The following is a 23186-nucleotide window of genomic DNA, read 5'->3' on the forward strand; positions in this document are numbered from 1 at the left end:
GTTTCCTTGTCATAATCTTGAAGGGTTGATAGTACAAATATTATTACCTCCATTGTAGAGATGAGAAGACAGCTTAAGGAAAGGTGATGTAATTTGTCTAAAGTCACTTTAGTAACTGTCAGTCTCCAAGACTATCCAAAGGCCCTAAAGTCTGGACAACCCCCTGCCCGAAACACATGGATCTTTCTTTCTATTAAAAAAAAACACCCCCACCCTAATTCAGGCCCTCTCTGCCTCCAGCCTAGACTATTGCAACAAGAGCTCCTAATTGGTCCTTGCCTCAAGACTCTCCCAGCTCCGAGCTCTCCTCCACACAGAGGCGTCTAAGTGAATTTCTTAAAGCCAGTCTTGACCATAACACTGCCCTACTCAAAAAGCTCCCCTGCTGCCTAAAGACTCAAACATAAACTCCTTTGTTTGGCATTTAAAGCCTGGTCCCAACCGACCTTCCCAATCTAATTACACATCACCCACCTTCACATGCAGTCCAATCCAGCCAGATGGGTTAAAAAAAATGTTCCTCCTGTTTTTGTGTATTGATTTCTTTAATTTCCTGTCTTCTTATCTTTTCTTTGGTTGTCCCCCCAAGACTGGAAGACCCATTCTTCTCACCTCCACTTCTTAGAATTGCCTAGCTTCCTTCAAAGATCATCTCAAGAGTTATCTTCTATATGAAGCCTTTCCTGTTCCCCCAAATTATCCTGAATCTATTTTCTATCTCTCTGTCTATATATCTGTCTATCTCTTCTCTTTCTCCTATGCCAAGATTATATGCTCCTTGAGGACAAGGCCTGCCTGTTTAGTGTCCTGCACAAAACAGACCTTTTAATAAATGCTTGTTGACTGATCAGAAACTGGGAAAAAAATGCTGTGGCCATAAAAACAGCCTCCTGCCTAACAAGCAGAAATAGATTTTCTTCTATGAATGTGTCCAGCCTGGTTCTGGGGTGGTGGTAGGGAAGCAAAGCCAGGGTTGTATCTGAAAAAAATGTAAGTTCTAATAGGGTAGGGGAGTGCTGGCTAGAGAAAGGCCTTCCCATTTGCAAAATTACAAGGTTGATGTCTATAGTTATCAAGGAGTGAAGTGAGGCATGGCTGGAGTTGGTCCTAGATGAACCTTGATGAGGTGGGCAACTTAAGACAATCACCAATTAGGATAATGGGGCTCCAGGACAGGAATCCCAATGAAAAGGTTTTACCTCTGTGCTAGATTTCTAGACTAGGCATCATGATGGAGAGGAAGGGGTGAAGTGATCTCCAAGGCTCATTCTAACTCAATTGTAATGTGGAATTGTGAAATGCAATGATATGGGCCAGCTACTCAATATAAATACATAATAAAAAGAGCTTTTGAGAAGTCAGGATCACAAATGTAGGGAGAGAAGACATCAAAGACCATCTAGTTCACTCCTCTCAACTTACAGTTGGATAAACTGAGGCAAAGGAATTAAATGACTTATCCAAGGATCCAGCAATGATAAACAGTAGAGGTGAAGACTCAAAACGGTTAGTTGTATAGTCTTGGGCAAGACCCTACCTCAGACCATGGCTATGGATATATTACTAATCCCAGCTCCCCAAATAGCACTCTCCTCCTCTAAAATTTTCTAAGACTGATCTCACACAGAATACCATGTTAAAATGCTCAATACTGACATCTTTATTCCTTTCCCTCTCCTCCTACCCTCATGAGACCATAAAATTCAGGAGTCATATATTATATTTTCTGTTACCCATTGCACTTAGTGGGGCAGCTAGATGGCATGGGAATACAGCACTGGGCATGAAGTCAGAAGGACTCATTTTCATGAATTTAAATCTGGCCTTGGATACTTACTAGCTGTGTGGCCCTGGGCAAGTCACTTCAACTGGGTTACCTCAGTTTCCTTAACTGTTAGCTAGAGAAGGGAATGACAATATCTTTGCCAAGAAAATCCCTACTAGTTTTACTCCTAGCATTATACCTAGTAGGAACACAACAAATATATGTTGTTTAAGTAATTCTTGATGATATTTTGTAGAATTAATAAAACTTAGGTATTAGAGAATCTTTTCACCCTCTGTAAAACTCAAGTTATTCCACAGATTTTTTCTGAGCCCATTAGCAATGACATCAAATAAATAGTCACTCCAGCTTAGAAGTAGAGAATGTCAGAGCTAAAAGGTACTTAGAATATGGAATGTTCCAGAGAAAACAAGAACACAGAACATTAAGACAACCTATCAAGTTTTTTATTAAGGCAAGTCCCTTAATCCAATTGGCTACCCCTTACTGCTCTTCTGCCTCAGAACCAATATTTGGTATTGATTCTAAGACAGAATATGAGAGTTTTTTAAAAAAGAAAGACAATGTCAGAACATAGACTGCAAAAAACAAAAGGGACTTAGAAAATAGAAGGCCAGAACATAATATTTCTAGCAAGAAGAGACATTAAATTTTAGAACATTAAGACAAAGCATGTCAGGACATAGAATGTAAGAGAAAGCAAGGACATAGAAAATAGAATATCAAAATACAGAATGTTCCAGCTGGTAGGTCAAGCTGGAAAGGACTTTCAGAGACCATATTGTCCAACTATTGCATTTTATGGAGGAGAAACTAAGGCCCAGAGAAATGCAGTGATTTGCTGAAGGTCACGCCAACTTTTTCATCTAATGTGAGCAAGCTCTCTGAAGGGGGTTGTGGGGTGGCAGGAAGTGGAGGGAACAATGAAAAAAAAGTCTAGCAATCTTTACCCAAAAAACATACCAATTCAAGCTGCTTCAAGACCCAGCAAGTATGTTTTTCTTTCATTTATTTCTACATCAACACTCTGAAGGATAAAGATCTTTCTCGGTTCAAGAACTGTCAATTTGTTTTAGTGAAATGTTTTTCATCTGTTTGAGGTAAGGAGGAATTATAAAGCAGGCAAATGAAATAACACTCTGTAATCTAACATATTTTGGCAATTTGAATTGGAACCGAAGAGAAGGGAAATTAAACAAGAAAGACTTACAAAAAATAAAGCTGTGTGGTAGCTCCCTGCCCACCCCCCACTACCACCCCAAACTCTACCTTCTTCCCTTCTTCTGTTGGCTAACTTTCTAACTTAAAGAAGTCTTTAGTTCTTTGCTAAAAACCATACTATGAGCTTGTGGCCTAATTCTGCAAATCATTTGTAGATGTTGTACAACTCATGCAATATTTTGCTTTCTGAAGGAGAAAAAAACCTTAGCTGCTAGTCAACTGCCAGGAACTGTTATTTTAAATACCCTTGTGAAATCCAAGAGCCAGCAGTGGGCTCCAGAGGATTGACTACCTTTCCCCATATAAATTAACAAAGACAAATGCCCACTGCATGCTGGGCTGTCTGAAAATCGTTTTCGTATCAGGCCTAAGGCTTTGATTACAAGGGAATTTAAAAACAAAATTAAATAAATAGGAATAAAAGGAAGCTTCAATCTCTTGCTCTCTCCTCCTTTTCTGTCAAGGATGCCTCTGATGAATGTTGGGAAGCCAGGGATGGAAGGAACATGAATTTATTTACATTTCTTTTCATTAAAAAAAGTATTAAAACTTCCTTGGCTTTTGGAAGGCTTGTTCTTCCTTCAGTGACTCCAGGGCTGGGAAGACTTCCTGGGACCTCTACGCCCAGACACCCACACACTGCCCCCAGCCCTTCCTTACCCTCCAAAGCTCAACACACTCCAAGGTCTTTGGGCATGGAGGAGTCCATCAGGAAACTGTCTTTCATACTTTCATCCTAGAGCTGCCACTGACCCAAGGGGCTGTGAGCCCTGGAATGAGGCTTCGCTGGTTATCAGGGCTCTGATGCTGTGGCCTCTTCATTGGGAGGGAGTGTGGTCAGGTGCCCTCTTCAAAGGTGGACCCATTTGGACAAGGAAGTTTCTCTGGCTTCCATGACTTCTGGGGCACTCAAACAGGGCACAAGAGAAAGAATGAAGCCTACAGAGCAGGAGAGGAAGAAGGCTTCAAAGCAGGGACTTACTTTCCACTGGCCTATGGGACCTATCCATATTCTTTACCGCCTTTTAAAGAAAATGACCTGGTCTTAGCAACAGAAAAGTTGCTTTAGTAAAACCCAGTGGAATTGCATGCTGGCTACGGGAAGGGGTAGGGAGGGAGGGAAAGAAATAGGATTCTCATAACCAAGGAATGATGTTCTAAATTGACTAAATAAAGTTTTCAAAAAATAAAAATAAAAAATAAAAAGTTGCTTTAGTTTACCTTACAAAACCTGTTTTACTTAGCTGGTGAGAGGGGATGTCTTAGATGAGTTAAGAAGGGCTGTCCATTCTTTAGACAGAGCATCCTCCTCTACCTCCCTCTGCCTATCTGTCATCTGGTCACTCAGGGATTTGGTTTTTATTTTTTTAAAATATATATAAAATGAAAAGACTGGACTAGATGACCTCTAAGTCCCTTCCAAATCTATATCTCTGATCCTATAGAAAAAGCAACATCACTGAAACTTCCTGAGCCTCAGTTTCCTTATCTAGTAAAAGAGAAGGCTGGTCTACATGATCTCCCAGATCTCATTCAATGACTTTAGGATCCCAAGGTGGGAGAAATGTCATTCTTAAAAGAAACTGAATCAAAAAGGATAAAATGACTTGCCCATGGTCACACAGCTAGAAAGTGTCTGCTGCACACTAACTCCATATCCCACCCCCAAATCTACTGCTTTTGTTATTTTTATTTTCTCTTTTTGACTGTTTAGTGTCCCTATAGAAGCCCAAGACCCCAATAAAAAGGCAGGGCAGGATGGGGTGAGGGGAAAGCACCCAATCTACCTGATTCCCAACCTCCTTTACTTCTAAGGTAAAACTAAGTTCCAGGGAAGGATGGGAAGGGCATTTCCCCCAGGGAAGTGAGTCACCAACGCAGCCTGGGAACATGAGTTTTCTCCTCATGCACGTTTATTGCTTCGTGGAGGGGAAAATCAGACTTTCTTGAAAGAGAAACACATTCTGTACTGGAACTCTGCCTTTTGGGTGGGTCTGCACATGAACATTAATTAGCTGTGCTGCAGATGCTAGCTGCCAGCTTAAGACACCAAGACTAAAGAGGCAGTCAGCTTTCACTTGACCCAGAGGAGGCTCAAGAGGGCAGCTAGGTGCTTCTGTGGATTGAGAGCCAGGCTTAGAAATGGGAACCAAAATAGCCATATATGCTCTTTTTCTATGGATGCTCCAAGTGACAGAGCTGACCACAAGGGAACCAAGACTGCTGTACTTCTCTCTGGATTCAGATCTGGCCTTAGACACTTTCCAGCTGTGTGACCCTAAGCAAGTCACTTAATCCCCATTGCCTAGACCTCACTGCTCTTCTGCCTTGCAAACAATACTTGGCATTAATTCTAAGATTTCAATTTATTTACTTATGATAAGTATATTAATTTATATAATTAATTCTAAGGGTTAAAAAAAAGTCAGCCAGAGATTTCTTTATTCTTAGCAGTTAAAAAAACAACAACAACCCTATTTTAAAGGTTGGCCTGAAGCTGGAGCCCCTGCTGCCCCCTACCCTGCAAAGCTCAGAGTAAGCAAGTCCTAGACATTCTCTAGACTAGTCACTGAAATCACACTGTCTTTGGCAGGCCCAGTGATCTGAGCTCCCAAGGTCACAGAAGCTTGCTCTGTAAAAGGAGGGGGCTGGACCAAGTTACACAAGCTCCCCCAAGATTCCTTCGGATTGGAATCTGGGATTCTATCGTCAAGCCTCTGAACCTCCCCAGGCCTCAAAGCATCCACATTACTCAAATAAGGGGGTTACAGTAAATAACCCCCAACGTCCAGCTCTCACTTTAGGCTCAGATGATCTTAAAGCAAGGAGGCCACAACTTGAACAAGAGAAGTGATAGGACTGGGCGGAGAAGGAAGAAGCAGCTTTTCCAGGCAAGGAGGATCCCAGAGCTGGGGGCTTATTCAAGAGGAAAAGAAAACAAGCATACTGGGTGGATACGGGCTCATCCCTCATCCTGGAGCTCTCAAGTTTATTCTTATTTTTTTTCTTACCCATAAATTTTGTCTTAGTATCAATTTTAAGATAGGAGAGTGACAAGGGCTAGACAATTGAGGTTAAGTGACTTGCATAATGTCACAAAGCTATGCAGTATCTGAGGTCAGATTTTAACCCAGGATCACCACCAGAGCCTGGTGGTCTATTCACTGAATTCCCTAGCTGCCCTTTTTATAACATATTTTTTAAAAAACAAAATTTAAAATTAAAAAATTTAAATTTAATTAAAAAAATTAAAAATTAAAAGAAAAATCCTTACCTTCCATCTTAGAATCAATACTGTATATTGGTTCCAAGGCATAAGAGTGATAAGGGTAAGGCAATGGGGGTTAAATGACTTGCCCAGGGTCACACAGATAGGAAATGTCTGAAGCCAGATTTCAAGCCAGGTCCTACAGGTCCTCTATCCACTATGGTACCTAGCTGCCCCTTTGAGTTTATTCTTTGTCCCTGGGAAATCAGACTACTCAGCATCCCTAAATCCAAGCCTGGGCTGGGAATTAGCTGTTCTTCTGACAGATTTGGTTGCTGGGTATCTGTCTCATTTGTGCATGTGAGCACTTGCATGTGCATGTGTTATTTCCTTGTACCTTGCCCAGAAGATCTCAGACACAGGGACTCCCACCAGGCTTTCAGTTGGCATTTCCTCAGCACTTAGAGGTCCTCTGTTTGCATTATCATAATTTACACTTCCTGTTTGCTTTGTGCATAAATCTCCCTTAGGGAGGGATGTACCTACCAGATCCATCATTTTTGTATCTGGGCAAGTATCACCAACCCTAAACAAAATAAATTGCATGAAGCAGGCCCTCTTTTGGGGTGAGGGGAGGATGAACAGGGGAGAGAGAAGCCTTGGGGCACCAGCATGAAGGGCAGTTGGTGTCAGTGTGTAAAATATAATAGGATTAGAGAGTTAGACCAGGGCCTTCCAAGGTCCTATAGTTCAATGTTCTCATTTTCAGATGGGGAAACTGAGGCTCAGGGAGGGCACATGGCTTGCCCTAATTCACACAGGTATCAAGTGGCAAAGGTAGGACTTGAACCAGGCCTTCTGATGCCAGAGCCAGAGCCAGGGTGAGGCAGGGTTGGGGAGGAACCTACTGTACTTTTTATTTTAAGGAACTGTCCTAGCCAACCAGATACTATATCTATGCTGATGAAAAAAAAATATTAAGTATCCTCCAGAATTGATATCCGCGGGCAAAGCACCAGGTGCTCCACCCCAGTTAGGGTACTAATTCTATCTTTAACCTTGGATTGTAAAGTCATTGAAAGCAGCAACTTCTAGGTCTTCTCTGTCCCTGGGTATCTGTGTGACCTTGGACAAAGTATTTAACTTCTCTAAACATATGGTCCTGGGATCCTTTATCATTTCCCCCTAATAATCTGTTGTAGTTGTTATTCTCAGTAATATCCAGTTCTTTGTGACTCCATTTGGGATTTCCTCAGCAAAGATACTGGAGTGGTTTGCCATTTCTGTGTCCAACTCATTTTACAGATGAGGAAACTGAGGCAGATAGTTAAATGACTTACTCAAGGTCACTACTTCCAGACCCTGATCCAACACTCTATTCACTGCATCCCCCAGCTGCTCTCTCCCTAATAAATCACATTCCTACAGTACTTTAAAGGTTTAGAAAGTGTTCTCTTCACAATGAGAGGCAGTGTGCTTAGTGCAAAACAAGGTGACCTCCAAATCCAAAGCACTGGGCTCCAGGCCTGCCTCAGCCACACACTGACTTCATGAGCCTGGTGAAGTCACTGAACCCAGTGCTCTGGACAACTCCCTAAGACTATGAATTGAAAAGGAGGTACAGACAGACCTTTATTGGTGGAGAGTTATCCCACATGGGAACTCCCTAGATCAATGAAATCACAGGTCCAGTCCCTATTCCTAATATTTTCTTATAATAACCCAGCAAAGGTGGGGAATGAGGGCATTCTCTTCATTTTACAGATGAAGCAGCTGACATCCAAAGAGGTCCTTTGATTTCTTTTTGTTCACAGCAGTTAGCAAGACAACAAAGATTCCAATCCAGATCTCCAGATGGGAGTCTCCTTTTTCCCACTATCCTCCATGGTCTCATTGGGTACTTCTTTGCCACTCCCACCAAGTAGCTCCTTAGGCTAGGGTTATGTGCCCACTGGGTATTCAGTCCATTATCCTGGTTGTAGACTTTTAAAAACACCCTCATTTTCCATCTTAGAATCAATACTTTGTATTGGTTCCAAGACAGTAGAGCAGGAAGGGTTAGGCAATGAGGTTAAGTATGTTGCCCAGGGTCACATAGTTAAGAAGTGTCTGAGGGCAGATTTGAACTCAGGATCATCTGTCTCTAGGACTGACTCTCTATCCACTGAGCCACCTAGCTGCTCCTAAACTGATAGATTTTTGCAGATGCCCATTTACCGACAGATGCACTCTGTGTCCACTATACTCTAGTCATGTCACTGGGATGGAGATCGATGGAAATATGCAAGCTGCCCCTGCCCCTGTCTGTATCCAGCAATGCTGTCCTCCAGAAGGGACAAAGCCAATCAATACCCCTGGAGTTTTGGGTCATCACACAAAGAAGAATTCTGGGTACAGATACTGGTTCAGTGACTACAGCAGCATGAAATTCTTTCCTCCCACCACCAGCAACGCCCCCCCCCCAATAGATATGTACAGAGAGGGGTGCCAGTAGGAGGACATTAAATCCAGGTGGATGAACAAATTCCTATTTATGCCAGGATGACATGGGAAATGCTATAAAGTCTCTCTCTCTCTCTCTCTCTCTCTCTCTCTCTCTCTCTCTCTCTCTCTCTCTCTCTCTCTCTCTCTCTCTCTCTCTCTCTCTCTCTCTCTCTCTCTCCCCCCGCCCCCCCAAGACTTGGCTAACTTCTGCAGCCTTTAGAAACTGCAACACTGAAGAGTTAGGCAAGGAAAGGGAGAAACACAGCATTATTTATGACTTCACATCAACCAAGCCAAGTGCTCATTAACATCTCACTGTAAAATATTATGGCAGGGCAGAGCATGAGGGATATGTGGAGATACAGGCAACAAACTCAACTTTCACCACCTCGTCAAGGCTGGCATCAGATCTGGACAACGCCTCCTCCTGTGGGAAGCCCTAGTGGCTTATGGAGCCACTGATGGGGAAACATCAACAGGCGAGACCACAGGTCCCCCATAAGACAGAAAGTAAGGGATATTTACTGTGAAGACAGGAAAGGCCACTGGTCTCATGATTCAGGTCAAGGAGAATTCACAAAGACCCACTTGATTCTCTGATATTCTTTCCATCCCCTTCTTCCTCATCCCCTCACCTCCATCATGTGCCCACAATCTACCCAGTAAGATATCTGAAGGTTCTAAATACTTGCTCAAACAGTGCTAGTCTTTGTTCATATTCTGCACAGAGGGAACAGGCTCAGTTTTTTAGGTGGGAGAGGCTAAGTAATAAACAAAGGGGAAAGGAGTTCTCAAGTGTGTGTGTGTGTGGGGGGGGCACTGTGCTTAATGCTGGAATAGAGAAAGACAAAATTAAGCAGTTCCTGTAGCCAGGAAGTTTACACTATCGGGAAGGGGGGTGGGGTGGTGGAGGGAAGAACACATTCATATAAAAACCAATAGAAAGGAGGTGCAAAATAACTTCTGGAGGACTGAGGAAGGGGCAGGTATAATTTAAAGGGTTGTTTGTTCATCTTTTGATTTTCTCTCTCTCTCTCTCTCTCTCTCTCTCTGTCTCTGTCTCTGTCTCTCTCTCTCTCTCTCTCTCTCTCTCTCTCTCTCTCTCCCTCCCTTCCTTCCTTCCAAACCGTTACCTTTTGTCTTAGAATCAATACTATATATTGGTTCCAAGGCAGAAGAGTGGAGTCACATAGCTAGCAAGTGTCTGAAGCCAGATGTGAACCAAGGACCTCCCATTCTCTGGGCCTGGCTCTCCATCCACTAAACCACCCAGCTGCCCCCATACCTTTCGTTTTCTAAGAGGACCAATGGCATTATGGGGTGATATCTTGACTTGTGCATGAATTAGATTTAAGTGAAACAAAATTGTCCAAAATCAGTAGCTTCGTTCTCTTTTATAAACTTATCAAAGTCCAGTGGCAAGACAAAAGTCAAGATGACTACAATGGATGACCTTGGCATCAAATTATCTGTTAGCAATAGAAAGGCAATACCAGAGTGGCGTGTGGGATATGGGACTCTGGAGGGATGGGGTGCCAGAGATGGATATAAGGGACCAAGGAGCATGGCCAGAAAAGAGAGCTTTGGTCTAGAAAGCCTACACTTCAGAATTACAGGGATTCTGAGTAGAGCCATGGGGCAGAAGAAGTCACATTGATCAAAAATAAAAGTGTCTCAATGATCTGGTTCCTGATCCCAAGTGAGAGGTGGAAAACAGGGTCAGGATGGGTACTTATATGATTGTCAATAACCCAATGAACCATTGTTAATTTTGGATCCTACCACATTGGAAAGGCTTCCAATTTTGGGACAGACTGAGTATTTGTGTTTCAAGAATCAATCTAGCTGGGGGCAGCTGGGTACCTCAGTGGACTGAGAGCCAGGCCTAGAGTCAGGAGGTCCTAGGTTCAAATCTGGCCTCAGCCACTTCCCAGCTGTGACCCTGAGCAAGTCACTTGACCCCCATTGCCTAGCCCTTACCACTCTTCTGCCTTGGAGCCAATAAACTCCAAGACAGAAGGTAAGGGTTTAAAAAAAAAAAAGAATCAACCTAGCTAGGTTTAACAGGGTTGAATTTTAGAAGAAAATCCATTGGGGCAACTAAGTGACTCGGCAGATAAGAGAGCCAGGCCTCGAGTAAGGAAGGACCTGAGTTCAAATCTACCTAATGGGAGGTTGAAACATGGCTATTTTTTTTCCAAATTATGGGTTGCCCATGGAACTGGATGACTCGCTCTGGGCATCTCCCACTTTGTCCCAATGCAGAAGATTCACAGGATTTTTACCTAGTTCAATGTGGTACTAGATTCCCTGCATTGGGAGCAATGCCAGTCAGACCTATTACCAACAACTCAAAGGGGTTGCAGGAATTTCCCTTGAGTTAACACAGAGAAATCTCTGCGAGGCAGCAAGGCATTGGTTTCCTCTCACTTAGTAGTCTAATTTGATAGGGGGTAGTGGTTTTAGCTGTTCTGGGGCCTTGAGAAATGACGTTCTTCCTATAGGCTAACAGTCTGGTTACCCAATTCCCTCACCATAGACCAGTTTTTTCACAGGTTTCACAGGTTAAAATTGACAATAGCTAACACTCTTTGGAGGCTGAGAGTTTCCCCACCTGCTATTTTACTGAAGCCACATCTCAAATGTTAGTGCTGGGCATCTTAATGCACTAAGTAAGGCAGGAAACTTACTGCCTTGGTGGAGGCCCTTCCTACCTGTCACCTGCCTCCTGTACTCATAATTCCTCCTAAACTCTGAAATTGTCCTAAAAGCACAGTCCTGATCATGCCACGCTCCCACATCAAAATTCTGTAATGGCTCCCCAGTGCCTACAGGATTAAAGCACAAACTCCTCTGCCTCCTCTTCAAGGGTCTCCAGACCTATCCATTCAAGATGTATCGTATACACACACATATATTCCTCTTCCCACTACTGTACACATTGGGAAAATTGGACCACTTGCCATTTTTTTTTTGCAATAATTTCAGAGTCTCCTAATGCTAATCCTAGTTTTTCTGGGCAAGGACCGTTTGCAGTGGGTGAGGCAGAATGATAATACAGTTCAGAAGCAAAGAGTGGACAACAGTAGTAAGCCACAAATTTGATGACCTCAGGATGCCTTTAAAAAACTCTTAAAAATGACTGAAAAGGGATGAGGCGTTTTTTGTTTATGTGGATTGTATTTGTTAGCATTTGCCTATTAGAAATTACAATGATTCAACATGACTATAAAATCTTTTTTACAAAGACTCCCTGAAAGGTCTTGGGGACCCCTGAAACAAACTTTAAAGACCAGTGGACCACAGAACTTCTCAAAAGTCTTTTTGGATGGAAGGATTGACGGCTATTTGGGCCAGAGGGTTAACACTAGGGCTGAGTAATATTCATGGGGGTGGGGGGCAATGAAGTAAGTCAGAAGAGAATAAAAAAGAAAGCAAATAGAATTAAAAAAATGTTAGAAGAGATAGTAAAACAAAGGATGGAGAAAAGAGAGAGAAAGGAAGGGGAGGAAGGATAAGAGGGAGAGAGAAGGAGGAGGAGGAGAAATGGAGAGTTCTAAGAAAAGGTCAATAAAATTTAGGAGTTAATTAGTAATTACATTAATCAACAAATATTTCCTAAGTACCTCCTAAGTTCCAGACACTCTGCCAGATGTAGTAGTGATCTATTCCTTTTAGTTCAGTGGCTCTTAATCTTTTTTTGTTTGTTTTGTGGACTCCTTTGTCAGTCTGGTGAAACTTGTGGAATCTTTCTTAGAACAGTATTTTTAACTACATAAAAATAAAACACACACAGCATTATAAAGAAACCAAGGGCAGCAAGGTTGCTGGGTTAGAACCCTGGGTTTGGAGTCAAGAAGACTCCTTTTTCTGAGTTTAAATCTGGCCTTAAACACTCATTGTGTGACTCTGGGCAAGTCACTTCACTCTATTTGCCTCAGTTTCCTCATTTGTAAAATGAGATGGAGGAGGAAATGGAAAACCACTCCAGTCAGTATCTTGCCACAAAAACTCCAAACGGGGTCACAAAGAGTCAGACACAACTGAAATGACTTAGCAAGAAAGTAAAATAAAGGTCTAATTTTTTCTCCATCCAAAGGTAGACTCTTAGACTTCATGAACCCAGGTGAGGAATCCCTGCTGTAGGTGCTTACAGTCTAGTTTGAAAGATAACTACTCATGAGAAGTAGTTGATACCATCAATCCTCTATTCGAGTCCTCCCTTAATGGACTCCTGGGTCCTGGAAGGCTGCCCTGGAAGATCCTACCACACTGGAAAGGCTTCCAACTTTGGGACAGACTGAGTATTTGTGCTTCAAGAATCAACCTAGCTAGGTTTAAAAGGGTTGAATTTTAGAAGAAAACCCATTGGGGCAACTAGGTGACTCGGCAGATAAGAGAGTCAGGTCTCGAGTCAGGAAGGATCTGAGTTCAAATCTACCTAATAACTGTGGGAGTAGAAACACAAAAGAAAAATATTTGCTTGATCACACGGTTCAATAGGTATATGTGATTGGGAAGGCAGACTCTGAACAATCACCCTAGTGCAAATATCAATAATATGGAAATAGGGAGCAGCTGGGTAGCTCAGTGGATTGAGAGTCAGGCCTAGAGATGGGAGGTCCTGGGTTCAAATCTGGCCTCAGACACTTCTTATGTGTCTGACACTGGACAAGCCACTTGACCCCATTGCCTAGCCCTTACCACTCTTTTGCCTTGGAACCAATACACAGTATTGACTCCAAGACGGAAGGTAAGGATTATTTAAAAAAATATGGAAATTGATCAACAATACATGTAAAACCCAGTGGAAGTGCTCATTGGGTCCGGGATGGGGGAGGGAAAGAATATGAATCATGGAACCATGGAAAACTATCCTAAATCAATCAATCAATCAATCAATTAATTAATTTTTAAAAAACATCCAAATCTACCTAATAAGAAGGTCAACAATCAGAATGAGTCTCTAAGATGATGCTATACAAAAAGTATTTGCTGGGAAGGTTTGGCAGGGGACAACCTGCAGTTGGATCTTCAAAGATGCATAAGATTTTGAAAGAGTCTCGGAGGAAGGGCAGGAATGGCAGCAAGTTCATAGGGGCTGGACATGAAGCCAAGTAGAAGGGAAAAAGGAAGGTCCTCATGGATTCTCTGGGCGGGTATACGGTCACAAGAGAGGAAATGGAGGCTTAGGTATCTCATCAATCCGAGCATACAGCAACCAATTTGTTTATTTTTTTCCTGGTGTAATATTGATGTAGGCCTATGATTCACCCTGCTAAAATTTCTTCCGATTCTCACTTTCTACTTGGGAGGAAAAAAATGTTTAAGAAAAAACACACATAAGTGGTGGAAAATCAGATTGCTAATCAGATTTAGTTATTTATCAGGGTGGCTTCAGGGAGGCTATTTTCGGCTTCCTGTATGAAATAGTAATACTTAGCACTCCCAGCCCAATTCATCTCCAAAGTAATTTTCACAATGTCAGCTCATTAATTCTCAACAGCCTTGAGAGGTTAGTTTTATCCCCATCTCCCAGACCCGGAAGACAGAGGTAAGTCTTTTCAAGGGATGGAAGCCAGCTGTAAAGAAACTGACACCGGGGTGGGCAGCCTGAGGCACACGGAGCCCCTCGATAAGGCTGGACTGGACTGGTACAGAAAGAATGTCACTCTTTTCTTCCTAACTTGATGGGCTCTGACCACCCAAACTACTGCTGGGATACTGCTCCTTCAGCATTTTAGCAGTCCAGGTGCAGGCCTGGGTGCAGAGCTTTTTACAAAACACTAGCTGTGTCAGCAGGTATAATTCTTCTCTCCCTTTCCCTATCTCTCCTCTCTCCTTTCTTCCTCTGCTTTCCCCACCCACCTCTCTCTCAAAGGCCAGGTACAGGCAGAGTGCTAGCAGAAATGTGAGAAAGAACAGATGCCTTTCAGTAGGGAGGGTGAAAGGAAGCCTCCCTGGAGGAGGTGGCCTTGAAGGAGGAAATCAAGAGGCAGAAATAGAAACAGGGAGGACACATCAGATTAGGGTGGAAGACTGCGGGGTCAGTCTATACTTCTGGAAAGTAGGACTGACCTTTACCAAATCCACCTCTGCCCCATCTCTTTCTTTCTCCTCAGAAGGAAGACACCTTCCCCCCCACCCCAACATTTCTAGAGCTCCTCATCAGGACAATGACAGAGAAGGGAAAAGTTGTACTCTATCAGCCCCCACACAGTTAATGAATGATCCATTGCCAATTCAGTCACATCCTATACACTTACACACATGCCCTATTGCATTATGTAAGAACACTCGAAGATTTCCATTTTCCATCCATCTTTGAACCTTTGCATTTCCGAGAATGTCCTCCCTCTTCACTTCCAAATCTCAGAATTCTCAGTGTCCTTCAAAGCTTAATTCATACACTACCTCTTTCATGAGGTAGTGACCTTCCCTCCCCCAGCAAGGAAGGAAGGAAGGAAGGAAGGAAGGAAGGAAGGAAGGAAGGAAGGAAGGAAGGAAGGAAGGAAGGAAGGAAGGAAGGAAGGAAGGAAGGAAGGAAGGAAGGAAGGAAGGAAGGAAGGAGGGAAGGAGGGAAGGAGGGAAGGAGGGAAGGAGGGAGGGAGGGAGGGAGGGAGAGAGGGAGGGAGAGAGGGAGGGAGGGAAGGAAGGAAATTTTGGCATACCAAGCAGTGAACTTGCTTTTGGGGTAAGAAGTTTTGGGTTCAAGCCTTGCCATTGACAAATACTGGCTGAGTGATTCTAGGCAACTCACTTAAATGTCTCGATGTTCTAGGTTATTCTCTTAAAAAATATATGATGTAGAGTTCTGCCAAGTCAATGAAACCAGAAGTTCATTTTTTATCCCTTGCATTTTGTAAGTATTATATGACTATATTTCCTACCACCAATAAAATATAAACTCCTTGAAGGCAGGAAGCATGTTCACTTTGTACCCTAACACCTAGCAGAGTGCCTGGCACAAAGGAGGAAGTTAATAATTTCTATGGATTGACTGATTCCTTTGAATTAAAGGAGTTGCAGGAGAATATGACATCAGGCAAAATTTTGCACTAAACAGTAAAAAGCCTTTTAATATCTCATTTTTCAATGTAATGTACACCTCAAAATCGGTTTACCAAGCACCAAGAGGTGACCTTTTTATTGGGCGAAGCTGTAGTTTCTTCCCATATTCTCTGTAAAAACTTCCCAAATCACACCTACCACCCCCATGTTATCTATTTATTAGCTCCCTCATGACTAGTCTACAAGAAACTTTAAAAGATGAAGTTGATCCCACCCAAGGATTACCTTTTGTTCCTCAGAAATCCATAAGTTCCATACATTATTTTGTTACTCTATTACTCTGTTCTAATCAAATGGGCTAAACAGAGCCAGATGTGTTGCAGCTCTTGAAAAATAAGGCCAAATACTCAAAGAAAGCGTGGTGTTTTCAGGCAGGCAGACTTCCTCCCCCTCCTTTGAAGGGCCAAGGGGAATCTGGAGGAAACAAACATGTACAGCCCCCTTTCAACAAAATGGACAGTTTTCAGAGATGCTAAAATAACCACTGCTGCTCCATGTGTACATGGAGGCATTACCCTAAGCCAGCTATGTTACGCCTGACACCAAAGAGAGCAATAATGTTTATCCACTCGTGAGACATCTGGAAAACTAAAGAGGACACAAGCCATCTTTATCATATCTTTGTGCATACAAATACACAAAAGAAAATTACAGATTTCTCTCATCCAGCAAATGAGCCATAATAACCCCACAGGTTTTTCCCGGGTCTTGATGATACACCATTGCACACTGCTTATCTCTGGGAAAAGTCTTTTGGTTGTCCACATTTAAAGCAAAGGGGGAAAAAAAACCCCAACAAAAAAACAGGCTTCAGCATCTTTCAAAGAGAAGGAGCTCAGTCAGGCAGCAGCAAAGCTCCCAACAGAGCTAACTGCCCTGCAAGGGCTCCAAGCCAGTCCCAGATGGACACAAGTGAGCATATCTCCAAAGAAACAGTCTTACGCAAGAGCAACCAAATAGATTTTTTTAAGACACATCCACTGCCCCTTTGTAAATACCTGCTGGGTAAGAGGGAAGATAAGACAAGTATTACATTATGCTGCTTCTCCATGCATGAAAGTCTTTTTTTACTGCAGGGTGGGAGATGGGAGGAAGGGAAAAGAGATGATTTGGGGTAACAGGTAAAAAGGAACAATTGATACTCAGGCAGAAAATGCCCAACTACAGAAAGGAATCATGTTTTATCAGCGAAGCAAAATTCACAAGCTACTCTCAGTGCCAGGGAAAGGAAATCATATAATTTGGGCATCTTAATGTGTCTTGGACAAGTTTCCATTACTTTTCCTTAGCTCATTTGAACAAATACTCCTTAAGTACCTACTGTGGGCAAAGCACATGTATACATGTCTACAGAAGCCACTGTGCTTCCTTCACTGTTGTAAGCTTGTGAGCCTGGACATTCCACCAGCGCCGTACCAAGAAAACGAATCGCTTCCATTTGAAATGTCTTAGGAAGATTCTAAAGATCACCCGGCAAGAGAAGGTCACTGAGGTCCTCTCCTGAGCTGAACTGCCAAGCGTTTAAATTCTACCACAGAGGGCACAACTCCTAAAAGACTAATAGACTGTGAACTCTCACAGGAGGTCAGAAGAAGTGAGACAAGGACACTCCAAAGGTCCCTCTGAAGAATTCTGGAATCGATTGTGAGACATGGAAGTCTTCTGCCCAGGAACATTCAGCAAAAAAGATGCTGTGCTTTATGTGCAAAGCAGAATCACAACAGAATAAAGGAAATGCGAGCTGCACAATCCCAGAAGCATCTCCATCCCAGAAGTCCCAATGGACTACTTGTAGAACCTTCTGAGTTTGTATTGGACTGATCGGCCACAGTTGGACACACCATAACCTGACCCCAACATCCTCATGCATTGGTCCTCTTTGAAAATGAAGGCTGAACAACAATAGTCTAGCAGGGAAAATCAAGCTACTTTAATAATGGGTTCTAGGTGAGGAACCTCACTTTCTCTTTCTGGGCTTGAAGTGCCAACTTGGTGAAATGAGGGGGTGGCTGAATGGTCCTTCCATGCAGATTTCTTCTAGCTCTAAGACACTATTTTGGAAAAACAAGTATTTTATTAAACACCTAATATATACAACTAGGTGTAAAATAGAGAAGTCAGCTTGGAGTCAGGAAAACCTGACTTAAAATCCAACCTCAGACACTCTAACTGTGTGACCTTGGGCAATCTCCTTTACCCTCTTTGACTCAGCTTCCTCATCGGTAAAATGAGTCAGAGAAAGAAATGGCCAACCACTCCAGGATCTTTGCCAAGAAAACTTCAAATGGGGTCATGAAGAGTCAGACATGACTGAAAAAGACTAAACAACAACTATGTGCAAAGCACGAAAAATACAAAGATGAAAATGTTATTGACCTCAAGGAGCTTCTGTTCTGCTTATGTGTTTTATGATAAGAGTGTGCTAGGAGTTCAAAGGGAAAGAGGAAATGTTGCATGGAGAAGGTTCGAAGAATGTAGTCACATAAGTCAGCAGGAGACATTTATTAGGCATTATTCTAAAAACTGGGGATACCTTCCCTACCCTCAAGGAGCTTCCAGCCCAATGGGAATAAAGCTTTCTGCTTGAGCATGATAGTAAACACATAGCAGTAAACTGGCATTTAACAACTCTGGCATCTTTCTAATAATGGGACCGTGTCTTTCATGGCAATATTGAACATTATCCCTGGATCACTCAGATCTGGATGGTGAGTTTTCACCTTATCTTTCTAGGAATGGACTTCCCCAATATTTCCCAGCTATTTTCTCAGTACAGTTATCTACAGCTCTGGCCATCAATCTGCCACCACCTCCCTCCTTGACCCCCTATCTTGGAATCCATCCCTCAGTCTCCAAGCTCTGATATTCTATCTTGCTTCTTATTGTGTTCCCAGTACATAGTGTAGTGCCTGATGCATAGTAAGGGCTTAATAAATGCTAAATCACTTTATATCTATATATCTATTTACCTATGAGTCTCTGTGTTTGTCTGTCTGTCTATCTGTCCACCCATCTCTCTCTCCCTCCATCTATCTCTCTATCCATCTCTCTCTCTCTCTCTCTCTCTCTCTCTCTCTCTCTCTCTCTCTCTCTCTCTCTCTCTCTCTCTCTCTCTCCCCCTCCCTCCATCTATCTCTCTCGCCCCTCCATCTCTCTCTCCAGCCATCTCTCTCTCTCTCCCTCCATCTCTGTCTGTCTATCTATCTATCTATCTATCTATCTATCTATCTATCTATCTATCTAATCAAACTCAGCAAATACACTTCTCATTTGCTAAGAGTCTTAATTAAGGCAGGGACACAGTACTCAAGCAAGCAATTGGTCTAAAACTTGCTGATTTCTCTCTCTCACTTCAGGCATCAGGCATAGTTCAAGTCTGTTGTGAAAACTTATCTCTAAATGCCCCAAAAAGCCTCTTTGGATTCTTTTGTTACTGCCAGTAATTATATAGGAAATAACACACACAAAAAAATAGGATAGCTGAGCGGTTCTTTTATTAAGCACACTCTCAGCCACTGTTCCAGTCTGCCAGTCTCTGAATCATGGGGTAATAAGATAGGTAGGCTCTGAATTTGCAAGAAGGTCAATCCTTGGCAACTTATTCACCTGTCAAGGTCTTCAAGTGTGAGCGCTTCTGTCTGCAAGGTGGGCTGCCCACAGAACAGCTCATCAGGAGGGGAGCTTTTAGGACCATCATAGATTTAGAGCTGAAAGGGATCTTAGAGGCCATTTACTCCCATCCTTTTACAGATTAAAAACAAACAAACAAACAAACAAATAAATATATGAAGACAAAATGAAGCTTTATAGTGGCTGTGATTTGGTCACAAAGCTAGTAAATGTCTAGATAGGATTTGAACCCAAATACTCCTGCCTCTAAGGTTAGCACTCCGTCCACTCAATTAAGTGGGTATAAAGGGCAGTAATGCTATAAATATTATCCATTCTCCTAGTGATGAACAAAAAAGGATGAGAAATAGAGAAAAAAGCTAAGATTGGACCAGCCCGTAACTAAAAAAAGGCTCAATGCTCATGTCTAAAAAACTGTCCCAAGGACATGACGAACCAGTTAATTAACAATCATTTCTTAAATGCTTGCTATATGCTAGGCACTGGGCTAAGAGCTAAAGATATTAAAAAATGCAAAACCAATTCCTGTCCTACAGGATCCTATAGTCTAAAAGGAAGACAATAGTGGACTTGGATTCATCACACAATTTGGAAAGTAGCTTTACAGGGGAAGACAAACAAATTAGACCTGCTGACCCTGAATCAAGCTGGATATATTATTTAGGATGCATGTGGGTCAATTTGTTTATCTCTCTTGTCTTTGATGTTCATTTAAAGCCGATTTAACTATATAAAAGAGTCATGGCAAGAGGGTAGGTGGTTCAGTGGATAGAGAACCAAGCCTGGAGATGGGAGGCCTAAATTCAAATCTAGCCTCTTTCCTAGTTGTGTGACCCTGAGCTAATCACTTAACTCCCATTGACTAGCTCTTACCACTTTTCTGCTTTAGAACCAATTGGTTCTATGAAAGAAGGTAAGGGTTTAAAAAAAAAAGAGCAGTGAGTCCTAGAGCAGATCTTGGTTCCATGTCACTTGGACTTCTGTAATCTCTTCATGAGTCTCCTTATTTCCAAGGTCTCCCTTCTCCAATCCATTCTCTATATACCTTCCAAACAATTCATCTGAAGGTATCAACTTGACTATATCACTCCTCTGCTAAAAAAAAAATCAATATAATTTTAGAAAAATCTTTATAACTGATGCAAAGTGAAACAAGCAGAACCAGGAAAACATTGTATACAGTAACAGCAACAGTGTGGAATGATCAATTGTGAAAGACTTAGCTACTCTGAGCAATACAATGATCCAGGACAATTTTGAGGGACTTAGGACAAAGAATGCTGTCCACCCCCAGAGAAAGAACTGTCATTGTCAGAATGCAATTGAAAGCATATGATTTTTCACTTTTTAAATTTGTTTTATTTGTTTATTTGGGCATAGGCTGTGGGGTTTTAGTTTTATAAGGTTATTCACACACAAAAATGAGCATTAAGAAATGTTTCACATGATAATACATGTATAAACCAGAAAAAATAAAAACAAGTAATAAAATAAATAAAAATAAAAAACCATCAATACTTTCCTATCACTTCTAAGTTAAAATATAGACTGCTCCCCTCAGCTTGACACTTAAGGCCCTTCCCAATCTTTTTTCCAGTCAACTTTGAAAGCCTTATTCCACTTTTTTTTTCTTCAGATCTATCTTCTAGCCAGACTGTCTCCTTGCAGCTTCTGGGGTTCAGTGCTTGCTTGCCCTTACTGTTGTGGTTCAAGCTATCCTCTATGCCAAGCATGCCTGTCCACTTCCCCGCCACCTCTTGTAACCCTTCTCTCTCTTTTTTAAAGGCTCAGTCCAAGAGCCAACTTCTCTATGAGTGATGTCTTTGGGTTCTCTGGGAGAGTGTAATTTCCTTGAGAGCAGGGATTATTTGTTCTCTGGGACTTAACAGACTGCTTTAGCACATAGTAGGTGTTTAATGAATGCTTGTCCAACTGCACTAAAGGTAGGGGAAGGAAGGTAAAGGAATATGGTTGTATTTGTCCAGGATACAAATCTCCTAGGGATGACTCCTACACATTTCCTGAAGATGGACTTGACTGACCCCAAGAATGGTAGAATAGGAAGAAGCTCTAGCTCTGGAGTCTGAGACCTGAATTCAAATCCCACCTGTGACACATACTAGCTGTGAAAGTCATTTAATGTTACCTTAAACTTCAGGTCTTTTTATCTCTAAAATTGGACTAGACAACTCTGAGGTTTCTTCCTTTCATAGATTTATGATATTATTATGTGTTTGCAAAACTCTCCTCAAGAAAAGGAAGGGCTAGAAATTCCCTTGGAAGATTAGCTTTGTTTTTTTCTGTTGGTCCATGGAGTTTTTCCAAAAAAGTTCACATCAACTCTGCTTGGGGAATTTATAACAAAATCCTAGCTTTCTGCATCCCAGGAAATCAAATTTCCCTATTCTTGGGAGAAGAAACAAAGACAGCCTCTTCCAGAAGAAACGAGAGGAGTCATCACCAAATCTCAAGGTCTGGGGGTGCTTTATCTATTACTCATATCTGCCCCCAAACCCTGGTACCATTATTATTATTTTGGTGGGGATAGAACATGCTTTTCTAGCTTCCTAATTTTTGTGCCTCGGGTGGCCAGGTGTTATCCAGCTCCAAATCACGGCATTTATTGGTGTGCTTTTCATCACAGTAGTTACTGTAAGTAAATTGAGTTAGTAAGTCCCATCAACAGTCTGAGTGCCCATCATTCTGACAGATATTCAGCTATTCATTTGAAAACAAGCAGGAGAAAATCTTGAGCCATATTTTTTAATTACTCCTGGATAGAATTGGGAATGCTTTGGCATAATTGGGATAGTGAGGTGGTTTTTTTCTTCTTTGAAAGCCTTGTTGCAGCAAGAAAAATATTGTGTTTATTCCAATTAAGCCAAGTCTCCCTTGAAATCAGCCCCACAACATGGAGGTATGAGATGAAGGAGATTTATGAAAATGGCAGTGTCGTGGAAGAAAGAAGGCAGGGCCACTGATTTTATGGAGTGACTACAGAGAGGTGGTCTTCTCCTTTTTTGGTGGCCTCTATATCCTTACCTGGAAAATGAGGGCTTTATACTGCTGGGTCTTTGCCCCTAAAAGAAGTGAGATGCAAAAAGAAAAGTCCCTTTTTTCTACCAGAACATTTTAGAAGAATTTTTGTGGATAGCACAAAGCTGGATATATCCAATGTTTGAAAAATGGCTAAACAAAATCATAGGCAGGTATGCTTTATCCCTATTATTGAGCACAGATCTTTACATACAGTTAAAAATGAACATTGATTACTTTATGAAGAGTGATCCCACTATTGTGCTGAAATACTTGATGCAAAGACTTCTACTGAAGCATTTTTCTTTTAATTATCTCTCCTTTGATTTTATTAACACAAAGGCTTTTTCATGTCACTCCCATATTCAATAAACTCTAGTGTCTCCCTCTTACTGCCAGGATCAAATATAAACTCTAAAACCTGAACATTTTCTACTTTCCCAGGCTTCCTATACCGGACTCCCCTCTACATATTTTGTAATACAGTGACACTAGTCTCCCTATTTTTCTCTGGATAAATCACTCCATCTCTGGATTCTGGGTTGTCTGTCCGTCTCTTTCTCCCTTACCTTTTGCCTTAGAATCATTACAAAGTATTAGTTCAAAAGCATAAGAGTGGCACGGGCGAGGCATTTGGGGTGAAGTGACTTGCAGGGTCACAGAGCTAGGAAGTGTCTGAGGTCTGATTTGAATTCAGGATCTCACTATCAGGATCTGACTATCTATCCACTGAGTCACCTGGTTATGCAT

General features: G+C 42.0%; 1 protein-coding gene across 21 annotated transcripts in view; it reads right to left on the reverse strand.

The window, feature by feature from the left end:
* MSI2 (musashi RNA binding protein 2) overlaps positions 1 to 23186 on the reverse strand; it is a 553967-nt gene that overhangs the window by 213203 nt on the left and 317578 nt on the right. The gene's annotated exons all lie outside the window — the stretch shown is intronic.

This window comes from Monodelphis domestica, chromosome 2 (genome assembly GCF_027887165.1).
Source record: "Monodelphis domestica isolate mMonDom1 chromosome 2, mMonDom1.pri, whole genome shotgun sequence".
Taxonomy (NCBI): domain Eukaryota; kingdom Metazoa; phylum Chordata; class Mammalia; order Didelphimorphia; family Didelphidae; genus Monodelphis; species Monodelphis domestica.